The following is a 10,291-nucleotide window of genomic DNA, read 5'->3' as shown; positions in this document are numbered from 1 at the left end:
CCCACAATAAAGCAGTGTGAGCACAGATATTTGCAGCACACTCAGCACAGATATGGAGCATTTTTCAGGCAGAGAACGTAGATATTTGCAGCATGCTGAGCACAGATATTTGCAACACACTGAGCACATATATTTGCAGCACACTGAGCACAGATATTTGCCGCCCCCTGAACATAGAAACTGAGAGGACGCCAGCCACGTCCTCTCACGATCATCTCCAATGCACGAGTGAAAAATGGCGGCGACGCGCGTCTCTTTATATAGAATACGAATCTCGCGAGAATCCGACAGCGGGATGATGACGTTCGGGCGCGCTCGGGTTAACCGAGCAAGGCGGGAGGATCCGAGTTGCTCGGACCCGTGCAAAAAAAGGTGAAGTTCGTGCGGGTTCTGAGTCCGACGAACCGAACCCGCTCATCACTAGTAATAAATAAATAAATCAGTAGCAGATTGAATCAATGATGACAGATTAATTAAGTGTAGGAGAATAGGTTGGGGTGGACAGATGAAGAATAGCTGTAACCTTTAGGGCAGTGATGGCTAACCTTGACACTCCAGCTGTTGTTGAACTACACATCCCAGCATGCCCTGCATCAGTTTTATCATGGCCAAATAGCAAAACTGTAGCATGCTGGGATGTGTAGTTCAACAACAGCTGGAGTGTCAAGGTTAGCCATCACTGCTTTATTTAGGGTCAAACAAAACATAAAGTGAGAGGCCTACTTGTACCTGTCATTGGTATTAGACGGTTTCTAATGAGTGGCTACTTACTGCATTATGGGTCAATTCTGGTCAAAGGGGCTTTAGAAACTGATGTTGTAGCTTCAGACATTGTGCCTTGATTTTAAATATATGTATATATATATATATACACACATATATAATATATATATAATATCTATCTATCTATCTATCTATCTATCTATCTATCTATATATATTTATATATATATATATATATATATATAAGAGCTTACTGAGCAGGTGTAAGAGATAAGAATGGTCCATGCTATGTGTACTAGCCAGTGACTGGTACACCTTAATATGGGTTAATATCCATTAGCAACGCCCAATTTATGTATATAGGGGGTCATTCCGACCCGTTCGCACGCAGCGGTTCCTCGCTGCGCTGCGAACGGGTCGGAACAGCGCATGTGCGGCGGCTGCATTGCATCCGCGCGTTGTTGCCGTCGCCGGGCAGCGGCCAGAACAAAGAAGAAAGTGATCGCTAGCGCGATCGCAAGAAGATTGACAGGGAGGAGGCGTACCGGTGCGTCTGCTCACCGTTTTCCGGGCGTGGAGATCCGAACGCAGGCGTGTCCAGGCGTTTGGAGGGCGGATGTCTGACGTCAATCCCGGGACCTTCGTCGCTGGATCCGTTGCACAGGGTAAGTAGGTCTGACCCTGGTCTTGTTTTGCAGGAAACTTTTTTAGCATAGCAGAGCTGCACAAGCGATCGCAGCCTTGCAATGCTAAAATACACTCCCCCTATAGGCGGCGTCAAGTTGATCGCACCAGCAGCAAAAAGTTGCTACGTGCGATCAACTCGGAATGACCCCCAATGTGCAAGACTGAGAAAAAGAGCTTCAGCTTCTAACAGGACCTGAAAACTGCAAAATGGTGCCTGCTGTACATTGACAGATCCAAGCATTTGATGATAAATGGCCGGGGCTCCTTGGATATGAAAAGATCTTGCGTTAAGGAGATGCATCACTAGTGTTGTCTGATAACTTAGACAAAAGATGAGAATTACTTTTGTTTGTTATTTGTTTACAATAAAGTTTTGTTGATTATACTCAGTCAGTACCTGTCAAACTATTACGCTTCGATCAGATTGAAAATCCCACACAGTGCAGGAGCTAGCGGCAGAGAGGGGATGGAGGCAAGGGAGTGTAGAAATGCTTTTTCTTTAGTTCATAAACAATTCTTAATTTCAATCTTCCCTCTCATAGCTATCCTATCAAATTCCTCTGTTCCCACACTTAACTTTACAGGACCATAGAGAGCTAGACTGGTTCCAGGTACGTTTGGGGGCGTGGCCTAATTGTAGGCAGGCATCACGCCTGCAAAACAGTGCTGCGCCTTGAACAGGGGAGCATGTCAGCAGAGGCCAGGCTAATCCAGGGGGGCGGGGCAATCAGGGTGATCGCTCCATCTGCCCCCCCTCGCCCCCCCCCCTTCCCCCCCACACACCTCACATAAGCAGAGGAGACTGCAGCGGTAGCAGCCTCTTTGGCCCTATGGAAGCTCAGCAGCGTGCCAGGCTTGGTAAAGAAGTTGCTGGTGACAGGTCGAGGGGCAGCAGCGTACCCAGGCCCCTTCAAAAAGTCCGGGCCTCGAGTAATTTAGTATCATATCCCCCTTCCCCCCTGACTGCCCTCTATCTTTACTCTGAAACATAGAGTTGAACTAATAAACTTAGAATTTTTGATTATTTTTTAAGACTTAATGGGCAAAATTCAAATCTACTGGCAGCCACTAGATGGCGCCCAAATGGAGCTATTCAATTGTAGCTCTGTTTGGGAGAGATGGCTGCCGCCACCTGCATTTCAGCTCGCCACCCCCTGGAGTGGCAAGCTGAAATGCACGAAAAGTGACCCGTTTGGGTGCCCAAACAGCACTTTTCGTGATCGTGCCCAGCAATTTGGTCCCAATGGGCATGATTAACGTGAAAACCAGAAACAATTGAATATTGGGGGTAATTCCAAGTTGATCGCAGCAGGATTTTTGTTAGCAAATGGGCAAAACCATGGGGGTCATTCCGAGTTGTTCGCTCGTTATTTTTTTCTCGCAACGGAGTAATTAGTCGCTAATGCGCATGCGCAATGTCCGCAGTGCGACTGCGCCAAGTAAATTTGCTATGCAGTTAGGTATTTTACTCACGGCATTACGAGGTTTTTTCTTCGTTCTGGTGATCGTAATGTGATTGACAGGAAGTGGGTGTTTCTGGGCGGAAACTGGCCGTTTTATGGGTGTGTGTGAAAAAACGCTACCGTTTCTGGGAAAAACGCGGGAGTGGCTGGAGAAACGGAGGAGTGTCTGTCTGGGCGAACGCTGGGTGTGTTTGTGACGTCAAACCAGGAACGAAACTGACTGAACTGATCGCAGAGTAAGTCTGGAGCTACTCAGAAACTGCTAAGAAGTGTCTATTCGCAATTCTGCTAATCTTTCGTTCGCAATTTTGATAAGCTAAAATTCACTCCCAGTAGGCGGCGGCTTAGCGTGTGCAAAGCTGCTAAAAGCAGCTTGCGAGCGAACAACTCTGAATGACCCCCCATGTGCACTGCAGGGGAGGCAGATATAACATGTGCAGAAAGAGTTAGATTTGGGAGGGTTATTTTGTTTCTGTGCAGGGTAAATACTAGAGATGAGTGGGTTCGGATCCTCGGAATCCGAACCCCCCCGAACTTCACCCTTTTTTACACGGTTCCGAGCAGACTCTGATCCTCTCACCTTGCTCGCTTAACCCGAGCGCGCCCGAACGTCATCATCCCGCTGTCGGATTCTTGCGAGATTCGGATTCTATATAAAGCCACGCGTCGCCGCCATTTTTCACTCGTGCATTGGAAATGATAGTGAGAGGACGTGGCTGGCGTCCTCTCACTTTGTTTCAGGGAGCTGCAGTGCAAATATCTTTATTCTGGGGACCAGCAGTATTATAGGAGGAGTACAGTGCAGAGTTTTGCTGACCAGTGACCACCAGTATTATACGTTGTCTGCCTGAAAAACGCTCCGTATCTGTGCTCAGTGTGCTGCATATACTGTATCTGTGCTCACACTGCTTTATTGTGGGGACTGGGGACCAGCAGTATTATATAGGAGGAGGAGTAGAGTCCAGAGTTTTGCTGACCAGTGACCACCAGTATACGTTGTCTGCCTGAAAAACGCTCCATATCTGTGCTCCGTGTACTGCATATATCTGTGCTCACACTGCTTTATTGTGGGGACTGGGGACCACCAGTATATTATATAGGAGGAGTGTCAATTTTTGCAGATGATACCAAATTGTGTAAGGCTATAAATACAGAGGAGGATGCAGAGTCTCTTCAGAACGACTTAGTTAAATTAGAAGCATGGGCAGCCAAATGGAGAATGCGCTTCAACACAGACAAGTGTAAGGTAATGCACTGTGGTAACAAGAACAAAAATTACACCTACCTACTAAATGGGGTAAAATTAGGGGATTCTGTACTGGAAAAGGACTTGGGTGTCCTCATAGATAGCAAGCTAAGCAGTAGTACCCAAAGTAGGACTGCAGCAAAGAAGGCTAATAAGATATTAGCATGCATAAAACGGGGTATTGATGCTAGGGACGAGAGTATTATACTCCCGTTATATATATCACTAGTGAGGCCACACCTTGAATACTGTGTACAATTCTGGGCACCGTACTACAAAAAGGATATCCTGGTGCTTGAAAAGGTACAGAGGAGGGCGACCAAACTAATTAAGGGCATGGAGACGATGGAATACAAGGAAAGGCTTGAAAGACTAGGCATGTTTACATTGTAAAAGCGGAGACTAAGAGGGGATATGATCAACATCTACAAATATATAAGGGGACAATACACAGAGCTTGCGCGGGACCTGTTTTTGGTTAGATCAACACAGAGGACTCGTGGACACTCGCTCAGGTTGGAGGAGAGGAGATTCCGCACAATACGGCGTAAAGGCTTTTTCACGGTAAGGACAATACGTGTTTGGAATTCCCTGCCCGAGGGAGTTGTAATGGCGGAATCTGTCAACACCTTTAAGAATGGGTTAGATAAATTCCTAATGGATAAGGATATCCAGGGGTATGGTGCATAGTCATGCATTATAGTTACTATAAATAGGGATAAAATGCAACGGCTGACGGCAGCATCAGTCAGAAATTTTAGTCAAATCATCATGCATAGGAGACCACAAATAGGTTGAACTCGATGGACAATTGTCTTTTTTCAACCTCAGATACTATGTTACTATGTATAAGTACAGTGCAGAGTTTTGCTGACCAGTGACCACCAGTATACGTTGTCTGCCTGAAAAACGCTCCATATCTGTGCTCAGTGTGCTGCATATATCTGTGCTCACACTGCTTTATTGTGGGGACCGGGGACCAGCAGTATATTATATAGGAGGAGTACAGTGCAGAGTTTTGCTGACCAGTGACCACAAGTATACGTTGTCTGCCTGAAAAACGCTCCATATCTGTGCTCAGTGTGCTGCATATATCTGTGCTCACACTGCTTTATTGTGGGGACTGGGGACCAGCAGTATATTATATAGGAGGAGTACAGTGCAGAGTTTTGCTGACCAGTGACCACCAGTATACGTTGTCTGCCTGAAAAACACTCCATATCTGTGCTCAGTGTGCTGCATATATCTGTGCTCACACTGCTTTATTGTGGGGACTGGGGACCAGCAGTATATTATATAGGAGGAGTACAGTGCAGAGTTTTGCTGACCAGTGACCACCAGTATACGCTGTCTGCCTGAAAAACGCTCCATATCTGTGCTCAGTGTGCTGCATATATCTGTGCTCACACTGCTTTATTGTGGGGACTGGGGACCAGCAGTATTATATAGGAGGAGTACAGTGCAGAGTTTTGCTGACCAGTGACCACCAGTATTATACGTTGATCTATTACTGGCAAATAATTCCACACATTAAAAAATGGAGAACAAAAATGTGGAGGGTAAAATAGGGAAAGATCAAGATCCACTTCCACCTCGTGCTGAAGTTGCTGCCACTAGTCATGGCCGAGACGATGAAATGCCATCAACGTCGTCTGCCAAGGCCGATGCACAATGTCATAGTAGAGAGCATGTAAAATCCCAAAAAATAAAGCTCAGTAAAATGACCCAAAAATCTAAATCAAAATCGTCTGAGGAGAAGCGTAAACTTGCCAATGTGCCATTTACGACACGGAGTGGCAAGGAACGGCTGAGGCCCTGGCCTAAGTTCAAGGCTAGTGGGTCAGCTTCACCTGAGGATGGAAGCACTCATCCTCCTGCTAGAAAACTTAAGAGTTAAGATGGCAAAAGCACAGCAAAGAACTGTGCGTTCTTCTAAATCACAAATCCCCAAGGAGAGTCCAATTGTGTCGGTTGCGATGCCTGACCTTCCCAACACTGGACGGGAAGAGGTTGCGCCTTCCACCATTTGCACGCCCCCTGCAATTGCTGGAAGGAGCACCCGCAGTCCAGTTCCTGATAGTCAAATTGAAGATGCCACTGTTGAAGTACACCAGGATGAGGATATGGGTGTTGCTGGCGCTGGGGAGGAAATTGACAGGGGGGATTCTGATGGTGAGGTGGTTTGTTTAAGTCAGGCACCCGGGGAGACACCTGTTGTCTGTGGGATGAATATGGCCATTTACATGCCTGGTCAAAATACAAAAAAAATCAGCTCTTCGGTGTGGAATTATTTGAACACAAATGCGGACAACAGGTGTCAAGCCGTGTGTCGCCGTTGTCAAGCTGTAATAAGTAGGGGTAAGGACGTTAACCACCTCGGAACATCCTCCCTTAGGGCTAAAACACACTAACCGGCTTTTGCCGGCCGGGAAAAAGCCAGACGGCTTTTTCCCGTGCCGGCATTGTAGTTAACAGTGTGAGGTGTAGGGTCCCTTCACACTGCACGGCCCCGACCCGGCTGCCGGGTTGCAGCCGGGTCTCACCACTGGAAGGTCCGGCGGCCGTGTGAAGGGGAGCTTTCACACACAACGGTTTTTTCGGAAGCCGTGTCTGATGCGCACAGCATCACACACTGCTCAAAGCCGTCCTGTGTGCGAGACTCTGCCGGTTTCTCCTGGATGGCAAAAAGCCGGACAAACTTTGTCCGGCTTTTTGCCATCCGGGAGAAACCGGCCAGTGTGTTACAGCCCTTATACGTCACTTGGACCGCATTCATCAGAAGTCAGTGACAAGTTCAAAAACTTTGGATGACAGCGGAAGCAGTCCACTGACCACTAAATCCCTTCCTCTTGTAACCAAGCTCCTGCAAACCACACCACCAACTCCCTCAGTGTCAATTTCCTCCTTACACAGGAAAGCCAATAGTCCTACAGGCCATGTCACTGTCAAGTCTGACGAGTCCTTTCCTGCCTGGGATTCCTCCGATGCATCCTTGAGTGGAACACCTACTGCTGCTGACCCTGCTGTTGTTGCTGCTGGGAGTCGATCGTCATCCCAGAGGGGAAGTCGGAAGACCACTTGTACTACTTCCAGTAAGCAATTGATTGAGGAAGATGAAATATCACAGCAGTCATCCTGCTGCAAAGCGGATAACTCAGGCCTTGGCAGCCTGGGCGGTGAGAAACATGTTTCCGGTATCCACCGTTAATTCACAGGCAACAAGAGACTTGATTGAGGTACTGTGTCCCCGGTACCAAATCCCATCTAGGTTCCATTTCTCTAGGTAGGCGATACCGAAAATGTACACAGACCTCAGAAAAAGAGTCACCAGTGTCCTAAAAAATGCAGTTGTACCCAATGTCCACTTAACCACGGACATGTGGACAAGTGGAGCAGGGCAGACTCAGGACTATATGACTGTGACAGCCCGCTGGGTAGATGTATTGCCTCCCGCAGCAAGAACAGCAGCGGCGGCACCAGTAGCAGCATCTCGCAAACGCCAACTCGTTCCTAGGCAGGCTACGCTTTGTATCACCGCTTTCCAGAAGAGGCACACAGCTGACAACCTCTTACGGAAACTGAGGAACATCATCGCAGAATGGCTTACCCCAAATGGACTCTCCTGGGGATTTGTGACATCGGACAACGCCACCAATATTGTGCGTGCATTACATGTGGGCAAATTCCAGCATGTCCCATGTTTTGCACATACATTGAATTTGGTGGTGCAGAATTATTTAAAAAACGACAGGGGCGTGCAAGAGATGCTGTCGGTGGCCTGAAGAATTGCGGGCCACTTTCGGCATTCAGCCACCGCGTGCCGAAGACTGGAGCACCAGCAAACACTCCTGAACCTGCCCTGCTATCATCTGAAGCAAGAGGTGGTAACGAGGTGGAATTCAACCCTCTATATGCTTCAGAGGATGGAGGAGCAGCAAAAGGCCATTCAAGCATATACATCTGCCTACAATATAGGCAAAGGAGGGGGAATGCACCTGACTCAAGCGCAGTGGAGAATGATTTCAACGTTGTGCAAGGTTCTGCAACCCTTTGAACTTGCCACACGTGAAGTCAGTTCAGACACTGCCAGCCTGAGTCAGGTCATTCCCCTCATCAGGCTTTTGCAGAAGAAGCTGGAGACATTGAAGGAGGAGCTAAAACAGAGCGATTCCGCTAGGCATGTGGGACTTGTGGATGGAGCCCTTAATTCGCTTAACCAGGATTCACGGGTGGTCAATCTGTTGAAATCAGAGCACTACATTTTGGCCACCGTGCTCGATCCTAGATTTAAAACCTACGTTGTATCTCTCTTTCCGGCAGACACAAGTCTGCAAAGGTTCAAAGACCTGCTGGTGAGAAAATTGTCAAGTCAAGCGGAACGTGACCCGTCAACAGCTCCTCCTTCACATTCTCCCGCAACTGGGGGTGCGAGAAAAAGGCTAAGAATTCCGAGCCCACCCGCTGGCGGTGATGCAGGGCAGTCTGGAGCGAGTGCTGACATCTGGTCCGGACTGAAGGACCTGCCAACGATTACGGACATGTCGTCTACTGTCACTGCATATGATTCTGTCACCATTGGAAGAATGGTGGAGGATTATATGAGTGACCGCATCCAAGTAGGCACGTCAGACAGTCCGTACTTGTACTGGCAGGAAAAAGAGGCAATTTGGAGGCCCTTGCAGAAACTGGCTTTATTTTACCTAAGTTGCCCCCCCCTCCAGTGTGTACTCCGAAAGAGTGTTTAGTGCAGCCGCTCACCTTGTCAGCAATCGGCGTACAAGGTTACTTCCACAAAATGTGGAGAATATGATGTTCATCAAAATGAATTATAATCAATTCCTCCGTGGAGACATTCACCAGCAATTGCCTCCAGAAAGTACACAGGGACCTGAGATGGTGGAATCCAGTGGGGACGAATTAATAATCTGTGAGGAGGGGGATGTACACAGTGAAAGGGGTGAGGAATCGGAGGATGAGGAGGAGGTGGACATCTTGCCTCTGTAGAGCCAGTTTGTGCAAGGAAAGATTGATTGCTTCTTTTTTGGTGGGGGCCCAAACCATTATTTCAGTCACAGTCGTGTGGCAGACCCTGTGGCTGAAATGATGGGTTTGTTAAAGTGTGCATGTCCTGTTTATACAACATAAGGGTGGGTGGGAGGGCCCAAGGACAATTCCATCTTGCACCTCTTTTTTCTTTCATTTTTCTTTGCATCATGTGCTGTTTGGGGACTATTTTTTTGAAATGCCATCCTGTCTGACACTGCAGTGCCACTCCTAGATGGGCTAGGTGTTTGTGTCGGCCACTTGGGTCGCTTAGCTTAGTCACACAGCGACCTTGGTGCACCTCTTTTTTTCTTTGCATCATGTGCTGTTTGGGGACTATTTTTTAAATCTGCCATCCTGTCTGACACTGCAGTGCCACTCCTAGATGGGCCAGGTGTTTGTGTCGGCCACTTGGGTCGCTTAGCTTAGTCACGCAGCGACCTTGGTGCACCTCTTTTTTTCTTTGCATCATGTGCTGTTTGGGGACTATTTTTTAAATCTGCCATCCTGTCTGACACTGCAGTGCCACTCCTAGATGGGCCAGGTGTTTGTGTCCGCCACTTGGGTCGCTTAGCTTAGTCACACAGCGACCTTGGTGCACCTCTTTTTTTTCTTTGCATCATGTGCTGTTTGGGGACTATTTTTTAAATCTGCCATCCTGTCTGACACTGCAGTGCCACTCCTAGATGGGCCAGGTGTTTGTGTCGGCTACTTGGGTCGCTTAGCTTAGTCACACAGCGACCTTGGTGCTCCTCTTTTTTTCTTTGCATCATGTGCTGTTTGGGGACTATTTTTTAAATCTGCCATCCTGTCTGACACTGCAGTGCCACTCCTAGATGGGCCAGGTGTTTGTGTCGGCCACTTGGGTCGCTTAGCTTAGTCACACAGTGACCTCGGTGCAAATTTTAGGACTAAAAATAATATTGTGAGGTGTGAGGTGTTCAGAATAGACTGGAAATTAGTGGAAATTATGGTTATTGAGGTTAATAATACTATGGGATCAAAATAACCCCCAAATTCTATGATTTAAGCTGTTTTTGAGGGTTTTTGTAAAAAAACACCCGAATCCAAAACACACCCGAATCCGACAAAAAATTTTCAGGGAGGTTTTGCCAAAACGCGTCCGAATC

This window comes from Pseudophryne corroboree, chromosome 6, assembly GCF_028390025.1.
Source record: "Pseudophryne corroboree isolate aPseCor3 chromosome 6, aPseCor3.hap2, whole genome shotgun sequence".
NCBI lineage: Eukaryota > Metazoa > Chordata > Amphibia > Anura > Myobatrachidae > Pseudophryne > Pseudophryne corroboree.
Note: the sequence above shows the minus strand (reverse complement) of the source record.